Raw genomic sequence first — 10,804 nt, 5'->3', positions numbered from 1 at the left:
AATGTGCGGTTGCCTCTCATGTTCCCCCTAATGGGGACCTGGCCTGTAACACAAGCACGTGCCCTGACTGGGAATTGAACTAGCGACCCTTTGGTTTTGCAGGCTGGCACTCAATCCATTGAGTCACACCAGCCAGGGCAATTATTTGTAATTTTACGACATGAATGTAGTTCACAAAAAACTCAGAAGAATAAAAAAGTGGTCATTTAGGTAGATAGGACATGATATGATTTTAGCTTCCACCCTTGAATGAGTGGGAAAGAACAACAAAATCAGGCAAGAAATATATGGATTTTTAATGGAAGTAAGGGTGAACTTTAAAATTGTTTTGGACTGTGCTCACTTTGGCAGCATGTGTATTAAAATTGGAACAATACAAAGAAGATTAGCATGGCCCCTGTGCAAGGATGACACACAAAATCGTGAAGTGTTCTATGTTTAAAAATAAATAAAATAGCCCTGGCTGGTGTAGCTCAGTGGATTGAGTGCAGGCCTGTGAAGCAAAGGATCGCGGTTCGATTCCCAGTCAGGGCATATGCCTGGGTTGCAGGCCAGTTCCCAGTGGGGGACACATGAGAGACAACCACACATTGATATTTCTCTCCCTCTCTCCTTCTCTTCCCTTCTCTCTGAAAATAAATAAATAAAATATTAAAAAATAAATAAATAAGGTTTGGATTTAGGTTTAAAAAAACATATAAAACTAATAGTGGTTATCTTTAGAAGAATAGTGACTGACAGATGGCAAGAGTGGAGCCCTGAGACACTGACAATGTTCTGGCTCTTGATCTGGGTAGTAGTGACATGGGTGTGCTTACTTTGTGAAAATTTATCTAACTGTGGATTTATAATTTATGTATTTTTATGAATTTAATCTTAAATAAAAATGTTATTTTAAAAGAAGTGTTTGGGGCTCCTCATAGAGTATAACAATAGTAATGTAAATTAAAGCCAGATCCTTTACTCTCAGAAAGGCATTTTGACTGTTCTTTACATGTTTATGAACAAAGTCAAATCCATAAATAATGACCCATAATGAAGTGAGATTAATCTGAGCAGTTCTTCTGAGATTTTGGAGAATAGCCTAAGGCACTGTAATAAGGAAATCAGGTCACTTTTTTTTCTTTGGAGACTAAACTAAGCTCAATACACCCCGAGATCGTCACCAGGGCCTTGAATTAATTCTTGTTCAGAAGAGAGGAAGAATACTATGGTGGGATTAAGTGTGTAGATTCCAAGCCCAATAGTTGCTTTTTACAGTTTGGCTCCTCCATTTACTCGCTGTGTATATCAGTTTCCCCAGTATGTAAAATGGGAATAACAGTAGCGTCAACCTCATTGGACTATTGTGGTAACAAAATGAGCCAGTACATAGGAAGTGTTTATAACAGTGCTTGGAATGTAGTAGAAGCTATTAAAATACTAACTTTTATCATAAATTCTAGGCTTCCCTGCTTTTAAAAACATCATCCCATACAGTGAGGGACCCTTATTATTTAGCAGAATTAAGACTCAATTCTGTTGTCCAAGCTATAATTTATTACAGGGAAAGGCTAGTTAAAATGTTAGCAAAGGGCTAGAAAACTTCACATGGAACAGTAGAAACAGATTCATGTGAATCATGCAAGCCAAAGAGCATTTGAATATTTGTACTGGAAGGAATTAACATAATAATAAAAGTAACAATAACTACTTAATTGTGATAATAATTTGTATATCGGTTCTTACCTCCCCTTGACTATTTAAAAACTTTACTTAGCAATTCTACTCTCTTCTGTGTTATAAATTTTGTCCTCCATTGGATCATTTTCCATTAACAAACATGCTCTCATTTCATGTATCTCCAAAATAAACAAAAATTCCTTGATCCCACATTTTCATCCAGCCTTTACCTTTACTGTCATTAACAGCAAAACTCCTCAAAGGAGATGTGTAGCCATGTTACCTCCAATTCTTCTTCCATATTGTGGCTTGAATCCACTTCAGTCAAACTTTCTTGTCACCATTCTACTAAAATGGCTCCTGTCATGCTAAATCTAATGGCCAATTCTCAGTTCTCATCTTACATGACCTATATCACTGACTGTATGTCCCAATTTGCCCAGGATAGTCTTGGTTTTGCCTGTTCTCCCCACATGATTGCTAATAACATTCTCTTTCATCTCAAAAGTATCCTATTTTGCACAAGGTAAGTGATCACCCAACACTACCTATTTGACATAGTTGCTCACTGTATTTCTTGAAACATTTTCTTTCTCCTTCCTTCCTTCCTTCCTTCCTTCCTTCCTTCCTTCCTTCCTTCCTTCCTTCCTTCCTTCCTTTCCTTCCATTTATTTTCTTACTGATTTTAGAGAGAGAGAGAGGGAGACAGAGAGAGAACTGTTGTTCCACTTATTTATGCATTTACTGGTTGATTTTCATATGTGCCCTGAATGGTGGAATGAACCTACAACCTTGGTGTATCAGGACAATGCAGTAAACAACTGAGCTACTCAGCCAGGAGCCTTGAAACATTTTCTTCACTTGGGTTCTAGAATATCCTTCTCTTTTGCTTTTATTCTTACTTTACTAACCACTCCTTTAGGATCATCTCTGCTCATTTGTTAAATTCTAACCCATGTCCTTCCCTACTCCGAATCAAGATAGTTCCAAATAGCATGAAATACTGAAACACTAATTGGTAGATAAGTCTAAGTGTACCTAATTTTGGCCTCTTATTACAAAGAAACTTAAAGATAAGTTTAAATTTGTTAATGGAAACATTTTGTGCTTTGCTAGTGGAAGAATGTATGCTTCTTTTTTCCCATTTTTTAAAAATTTATTTAATTATTGTTCAAGTACAGTTTTCTGTCCCCCACTCTCATCCCAGTCCTCCTCCCCATGCTCCTCACCTCCCTCCCATTTCCACCCCCCTTAGTTGTTCTCCATATGTCCTTTATACTAGTTGCTGTGAATCCTTCCCCCTTTCCCCTGAAATTCTCTCCCCTCTCCCCTCCGGTCCCTGTCAGCCTGTTCTGATTTCAGTGTCTTTAGTCATATTTTGCTTGCTTGTTTGTTTTGTTGTTTAGCTTCCTGTTAAAGGTGAGATCATATGGTATTTGTCTTTCACCGCCTGGCTTATTTCACTTAGCATAATGCTTCCCAGTTCGATCCATGCTATTGCAAAGGGTAGGAGCTCCTTCTTTCTTTCTTTCTGCTGCATAGAATTCCATTGTGTAAATGTACCATAATTTTTTTGATCCGTTCATTTACTGACGGGCACCTAGGTTGCTTCCAACTCTTGGCTATTGTAAATTGTGCTGCTATGAACATTGGGGTGCATAGGTTCTTTTGGATTGGTGTTTTAGGGTTCTTAGGATATAATCTCAGCATCTCAGCAGTGGAATGGCTGGGTCAAAAGGCAGGTTCACTTCTAGTTTTCTGAGAAAATTCCATACTGTTTTCCATAGTGGTTGTACCAGTGTGCAATCCCACCAACAGTGAACTAGGGTCCCCTTTTCCCCACACCCTCTCCAACATTTGTTGTTTGTTGCTTTGTTTATGATGGCCATTCTGAGCTGTGTAAAGTGTTATCTCATTGTGGTTTTAATTTGCATCTCTCTGATAGCTAGCAATATGGAGCATCTTTTCATGTGTCTCTGGATCCTCTGTATGTCCTCCTTGGAGAAGTGTCTGTTCAAGTCCTTTGCCCATTTTTTAATTGTGTTGCTTGTCTTCTTAGAGTGGAGTTGAGTAAGTTCTTTGTATATTTTGGAGATTAAACCTTTGTCTGAGGTATCATTGGCAAATATGTTTTCCCAAAAAGTTGGTTGTCTTTTTATCTTAATACTGTTTTCTTTAGCTGCAGAGAAGCTTTTAATTTTTATGAGATCCCATTTGTTTATTCTTTCCTTTATTTTCCTTGCTCTAGGGGACATATCAGTAAAAATGTTGCTGTGTGAAATATCTGATATTTTCTTATTAATGTTCTCCTCTAGAACTTTAATGGTTTCACGGCTTATATTTAAGCCTTTTATCCACCTTGAATTTATTTTGGTGTATGATGTAAGTTTGTGCTCGAGTTTCATTTTTTTGCAGGTAGCTGTCCATTTCTCCCAACACCATTTGTTGAAGAGGCTATTTTTACTCCATTTTATGTCATTGCCCCGTTTGTCAAATATTAATTGACTGTAGAGAGTTGGGTTTATTTCTGGGTTCTCTGTTCTGTTCCATTGGTCTATCTGCCTATTTTTATGCCAGTACCAGGCTGTTTTGATTATAGTGGCCCTGTAATACAGTTTGATATCAGGTATTGTGATCCCTCCTACTTTGTTCTTCTTTCTCAAAATTGCAGCTGCTATTCGGGGTCTTTTATGGTTCCATATAAATTTTTGAAATGTTTGTTCTATGTCTGTGAAATATGCCATTGGAACTTTAATAGGTATTGCATTGAATCTGTAAATTGCTTTGGGTAGTATGGATATTTTGATGATGTGAATCCTGCCAATCCATGAACACGGTATATGATTCAATTTGTTTGTGTCTTTCTTGATTTCTTTCTTCAGTGTTGTGTAGTTTTCTGCATACAGGTCTTTTACCTCCTTGGTTAGGTTTATTCCCAGATATTTTATTTTTGTTTTTGCTATATTGAAGGGGATGCTTTTCTTGATTTCTTCTTCTGATGATTCATTGCTAGTATATAAAAATGTCTTTGATTTCTGAATACTGACTTTGTATCCCATTATTTTGCCAAATACATTTATTAGGTCAAGCAGTTTTTTGGTAGAGTCTATAGGATTTTCCATATACACTATCATGTCATCTGCAAACAATGCCAGTTTTGTTTCCTCCTTTCCGATTTGGATGCCCTTTGTTTCCTTTTCTTGTCTGATCACTGTGGCTAAAACTTCCAATACTATGTTGAATAGAAGTGGTGAAAGTGGGCAACTTTGTCTTGTTCCTGACCTTAGTGGAAAGGATCTTAGTTTTTGCCCATTGAGTATCATGTTGGCTGTAGGTTTCTCATATATGGCCTTTATTATATTGAGGAATGCTCCCTCTATTTCCAATTTCCTGAGTGTTTTTTATCATAAATGGGTGTTGTATCTTATCAAAAGCTTTTTCCGTGTCTATTGATATAATCATGTGATTTTTGTCTTTGCTTTTGTTTATGTGATGTATTACATTTACTGATTTGCGAATATTGAACCATCCTTGCATCTGTACGATGAATCCCACTTGATCATGGTGTACGATCTTTATAATGTGTTGTTAGATGTGATATGCCAATATTTTGTTGAGGATTTTAGCATCTATGTTCATCAGCGATATTGACCTGAAGTTTTCTTTCTTTGTTGTATCTGTATCTGGTTTTGGAATTAGGATGATGCTGGTTTCATAAAAAGAGTTTGGGATTTTTCCATCATTTTGGATTTTTTTGAATAATCTGTGAAGAATAAGGGTTAGCTCTTCCTTAAACGCTTTGTAGAATTCTCCTGTGAAACCATCTGGTCCAGGGCTTTTGTGTGATGGGAGTTTTTTGATTACTGCTTCAATTTCATCTGCTGTTATTGGTCTCTCCAGGCTTTCTACTTCTTCTTCATTGAGTTTTGGAAGATTATATTTTTCTAGAAATTTTTCCATTTCACCTAGGTCTTCAAATTTCTTGGCACACAATTCTTCATAGTAATTTCTTACCATCCTTTCTATTTCTGTGGTATCAGTTGTAATCTTTCCTGATTCATTTCTGATTGTGTTTATTTGGGTCCTCTCTCTTTGTTTCTTGATGAGCCTTACATAATGGCTTGTCGATTTTGTTTATCTTTTCAAAAAAAACAGCTCCTGGATTCATTGATCCTTAGAATTGTGCTTTTAGTCTCTATGTTATTTAATTCTGCTCTGATCTTGGTTATTTCCTTCCTTGAACTTGCTCTGGGCTGTCTTTGTTGTTGTTCCTCGAGTTCTTGCAGGCATAGGGTTAGTTTGTTTGTTTGAAATGTTTCTATCTTTTTTAGGTAAGCCTGTATTTCTATGAACTTCCCTCTCAGGACTGTCTTCACTGTGTCCCATAGTTTTGGGTTGTTGTGAGTTCATTTTCATTTTTTTCCAGAAACTTTCTGATTTCTTCCCTAATTTCATTCTTGACTCATTCATTGTTTAATAGCATGGCATTCAATCTCCATGATTTTGAGTGTTTGGGGTTTTTTCCTTTGGGGTTGGCTTTCAGTTTCACTCCGTTGTGGTCAGAGAAAATGCTTGGTATGATTTAAATTTTTTTGAATTTGTTGAGGCTCATTTTGTGCCCTATCATGTGGTCTATCTTTGAAAATGTTTCGTGTGCATTTGAAAAGAATGTGTATTTAGCTTCTTTGGGATGATGGGCTCTATATATATCAGTTAGGTCCATTATATCTAGAGTGTCATTTAATGCTGCAATATCTTTGTTGATATTTTGTTTGGATGATTTGTCCATTTTAGACAGTGGGGTGTTAAAGTCCTCTACTATAATTGTGTTGCTCTCAATATCTTTCTTGAGTTCTTCTAGGATTTTCTTTATATATTTGGGTGCTCCTATGTTGGGTGCATATATATTTACGATGTTAATGTGTTCTTGGTGGATTCTTCTGTTGAGTATTATGAAGTGACCTTCTGGGTCTCTCTTTATGGCCCTGTTTTTGAAGTCTATTTTGTCTGATATGAGTATTGCTACCCCGGCTTTTTTTCTTGTCCGTTTGCTTGGAAAATTTGTTTCCAGCCCTTCACTTTTAGTCTGTGTAGGTCTTTTGTTGCAAGTTTTTTTTCCAACAACACACCTTACCCAGAGTGGCTCATTTTATTGGAGCTGCCTCCCATAGACCAAAAGGTCATAAGTTTGATTCCCAATTACAGCACCTACCCAGGTTGTGGATTGATCTCTGGTTAGGGCCCTATAAGAAGGCAACTGATTGGTGTTTCTCTCTCACATCTCTCTTTCCCTCTCTCTCTTTCTCCCTCTACCTCACTCTCTTAAAGCAATAAAAATGTGCTTAAATGAGAATAATAACATAAAATATATTTTGACTTCCTTAAATGAATTATACTGTGTTACATATTCTTTCATAACTTTACAAAAGTATATTTTATGGTATGTGGATAGTATCTTCATTTTTAAAAATATATTTTATTGATTATGCTATTACAGTTGTCCCATTTTCAACCTTTCACTACCCTCCACCCTGCATTCCTCCTCCCACCACATCCCCCCCTTTAGATCATGTCCATTTGTCCTACATATAAATTATTTTTAAAAAAATTATTTATTTACTTTCAGAGAGAGGGGAAGGGAAGGAGAAAGAGAGGGAGAGAAACGTAAATGTATGGTTGCCTCTTCTGTGTCCCCCACTGGGGACCTCGCCCGCAACTCAGGCATGTGCCCTGACTGGGAATCGAATCGGCAACCCTTTGCTTCACAGGCCCATGCTCAATCAACTGAGCTATGCCAGCCAGGGCCATATGAGTTCTTTGGCTTCTGCATTTCCCATACTATTCTTACCCTCCCCCTGTCTATTTTCTACCTATCATCTATGTTACTTATTCTCTGTACCTTTTCCCCCTCTCTCCCCCTCCCACTCCATGTTATCTGTATTTCTGTGGTTCTGTTCCTATTCTAGTTGTTTGCTTAGTTTGTTTTTGTTTTTGTTTTTGTTTTAGGTGTGGTTGTTAATAATTGTGACTTTGCTGTCATTTTACTGTACATGTTTTTTATCTTCTTTTTCTTAGATAGTAAAGGGGAAATGAACCTGCCACCTTGTGGTATATATGGGACAATGCTCCAACCAACCCGACCAGGGACTTTATGTTACATATTAGAAGCCTTGTCTAACTGAGCAGATTATTACCTACTTGAGCCTGGTAGGCTCATTTCCTTATAGAATCTTAGACTATCAGAACTATAAAAGATTATGATAATCATTTAATGAATCCATTCGTGTTATCCATGACAGCGCTTCTTTTTTTTAGATTTTATTTATTCATTTCTAGAAATAGGGGAAGGGAGGGAGAAAAAGAGGAAGAGAAACATCAATGTGTGGTTGCCTCTTACACACCCCCTACCAGGGACCTGGTCCACAACCCAAGCACCCTGACTGGAAATCAAACCAGAGGCTTTTCAGTTTGTAGGGTGATGCTCAACCCATTGAGACACACCAGCCACAGCAACAGTACTTGTTAATTTATTGGAATGATGCTAACCTAAAGAAGCCAATTTAGGATTTGACAACTGTTGTTCAATGGGATAATCCATTATCAATTTTGCAGAAGACAATGAAGCAATCTCTAAAGATACTACAAGAGCTAACCTCAGCATTAGTCACTCCCATGGAAGATGGTGAAAAGTTATATTATTCCTCTCCACAAACCCATAGACATTTCTATGGGGGTGTATTGCATGCCAGTTCACTCTATGCATCAGAAAACCACATTCAGATTATTTGGCAGAGTGTCAAAGCTTTATAAAAACACTAGACATTCTTATATGAGTCATTTATTTCTATAAAATAGAGGAGGAGAATCTGGAGTCATGGGAACAATGGGGGCAGATTTTGCTGGCAGACAGTGTAGTCTCGCCTTCTCATGTTTCTTCTTGTAGTTGCTGTAGAGTGACAGAGTCAGTATGCTAACCAGCATTCATCACTGTAAGAGTGGGTGGGGGGAACGCCTAGCCTGCAATTACATAACTGGTAGAATAGACTCTTTGAACTTTTTTCAGCTACTAAAGTAGCTGAAGTGAGGTGATGTATGAACAGAGGGCAAAATGTGGATAGTTGTAACAGCAGTCTTGAGACAGCCATTCTGAAAAAGGCTTTTTTTTTCATTTCTAAGTTCCCCATCTTTGGTAGCTAATGGTTGGGAAATCCTGACAGCCTTCTGTGTGCTGACTCAATGTGTTCAAACCTGTAGGCTGTAGAGTGTTTGCTCAAGTGGAAAATGGGACAACATAAATCTCTTAAGGACCTTAAAGGGAAACCTTATGGTTTATTAGTAATGAAAGGTTTGATTCATTCAGGGAAATACATTTGTTTTCTGATCTGTGAGCTTTTCCTATTTCTATTATTTATATCTAGGTGTCCAAATTTCAGAGGTCAGTGGGGAAATTACTGGTATATGGGAGCCAAATGTGACCAACTCTGGAATACTCTGGACCTGGTTTTAGTGGCAGCATTGCCTGGAATAGGACTGGCTTTAATAGTTGGTGTAACAATCCAGACCGTCCACTACTGTAAAAAGAAGTCAAAGAACAATATAAATGATCAAAGGTAAGACATTTCTAAGTATCTCCAAGAATGATGGGAAATCTCTTGTGACATAAACATATGAGTCAAGAAATAATGGATATCATTTATCATGCATATACATGGTATATTCTCTTTCGCATTCATAACATTTAATTATATTGGAACAAAATTCCCATAACCAAATATATTTTGGTCAGAATGTGGATACAGAAAGTATCCATACAGCCAAGTGTAATTCACTAAAGAATTGTCCTATTTCAGTGTCTTTCTTCTATTTGTGTACACTACATGTACTGTCCTAAGCAGGGGTGGGACTGCCGTCCTTCCTATTCACCCCAAACCCTAGCAACAATGTCACCAAAATGAGAAGAGGAATACAATGGACTTCACTGTAATATGACTCTATCTTGGGTAAATCTCTTCTCCTCACTGGGCTTCTATTTTCTCATCTATAAAATCGAGATTCATATAATCGGGCCTACCCACCTTACAGAGATGGTGAGAATGATACCAAAAGCCATAGGCATTTACTAAGGGTTCACTGTGTATGTCAGGCTGAATTATAAGTGTTTCATATGTATCAATCCAGATAATCTTCACCAGCACCCTATAAAGCACAGATGAGATTCCCAAGACACAGATCAAATAACTTGGCTGAAATTACAGGGCTAAGTATGTACCCGGACAATCTGGTTTCCAGGCCTAAACTCTTAACCCCCATGCTATAGGAATGGAATTTCATAAGATAAAAAGCTGCTTTGAAAGCTGCAAAGCCTGGATGTTCCCCTTTATTTCTTTGCTTAAAAGGAAACAATACCCTTTTTACTTTGTGCTGCCTTTGAACCATAGAGATATGAGGGGTAAATACCAGTAAGTTAAAATCTCATCCAATTTATACCAGTTAATTCAAATTAGCATTGACTGAGGCATCATTCTCCAGTGACAAGATAATGTTACCCCGTATACAGTGTGAGGAGAATTTGAAATATTACTTTTAAATTGGAAGTAGCTGGTAATGTGAGCCTCACACTTCTAAGACTATGATTACAAATTGTAATTAAATCAACAATTTGAATAGTCTTAGATATTTGCTTCTGGGAGGGGTGCGATAAACTCTCCAACTGTTCTGAAATTTCAAATTCCTAATCTTTGTTTGTACCCTTATTCCATACTCTTTAAAATGCCACGTGGTACACATGTATGTATACATAAAATCAATGTTTTTAAAAAACAACATTTATTTTTAAGAGTTAACAGGTACATATAATAGGAAACTGATAAACACAAGAAACAAAGAACAGAATCATCCATAACCACAAGCAGTTTACAGCCTGACATGTCCTCAGTTCCCTGTGTATCTACACAACTAAACTTCCATTTTGTGTAATTAAGATCATGAAGCTATGAATTATGATTTTTCACACATCGTGAATATTTACCACTTCATAGTCTTAAAGCTATACAAATATTCTGATAACCAAGAATACACTGCACCAACTCTGGAAGAAAAAAGTGTAATCCTGCCTTTCTGGTGACAAAAATTTCATAAAGGA

The 10,804-nt window shown here is 37.1% G+C and overlaps 1 long non-coding RNA gene and 1 other non-coding gene across 3 annotated transcripts; one reads left to right on the top strand and one right to left on the bottom strand.

The window, feature by feature from the left end:
• The first annotated feature begins 335 nt into the window (after positions 1-335).
• Positions 336-442, top strand: LOC118981551 (U6 spliceosomal RNA). Its single transcript, XR_005065367.1, has one exon. It is a non-coding gene; the product is annotated as a U6 spliceosomal RNA (small nuclear RNA).
• A 2,899-nt stretch (positions 443-3,341) lies between these two features.
• On the bottom strand, positions 3,342-10,570 carry LOC118981541 (uncharacterized). Of its 2 annotated transcripts, XR_005065363.1 has the most exons (3): positions 10,484-10,566; positions 6,742-6,748; positions 3,342-3,351 (listed from the first exon to the last, which is right to left on the bottom strand). It is a non-coding gene; the product is annotated as an uncharacterized LOC118981541 (long non-coding RNA). The 2 variants fall into 2 exon arrangements; XR_005065364.1 differs by lacking the exons at positions 3,342-3,351; positions 6,742-6,748 and adding an exon at positions 6,650-6,660 and having other exon boundaries at positions 10,484-10,570.
• Between the last annotated feature and the right edge of the window lie 234 nt (positions 10,571-10,804).

This window comes from Sturnira hondurensis, unplaced genomic scaffold, assembly GCF_014824575.4.
Source record: "Sturnira hondurensis isolate 20B ecotype Veracruz unplaced genomic scaffold, ASM1482457v3 Scaffold0024230, whole genome shotgun sequence".
Classification (NCBI taxonomy): Eukaryota; Metazoa; Chordata; class Mammalia; order Chiroptera; family Phyllostomidae; genus Sturnira; species Sturnira hondurensis.
The sequence above is the reverse complement of the archived record's forward strand: the minus strand, read 5'-3'. Positions and strand labels throughout refer to the sequence as shown.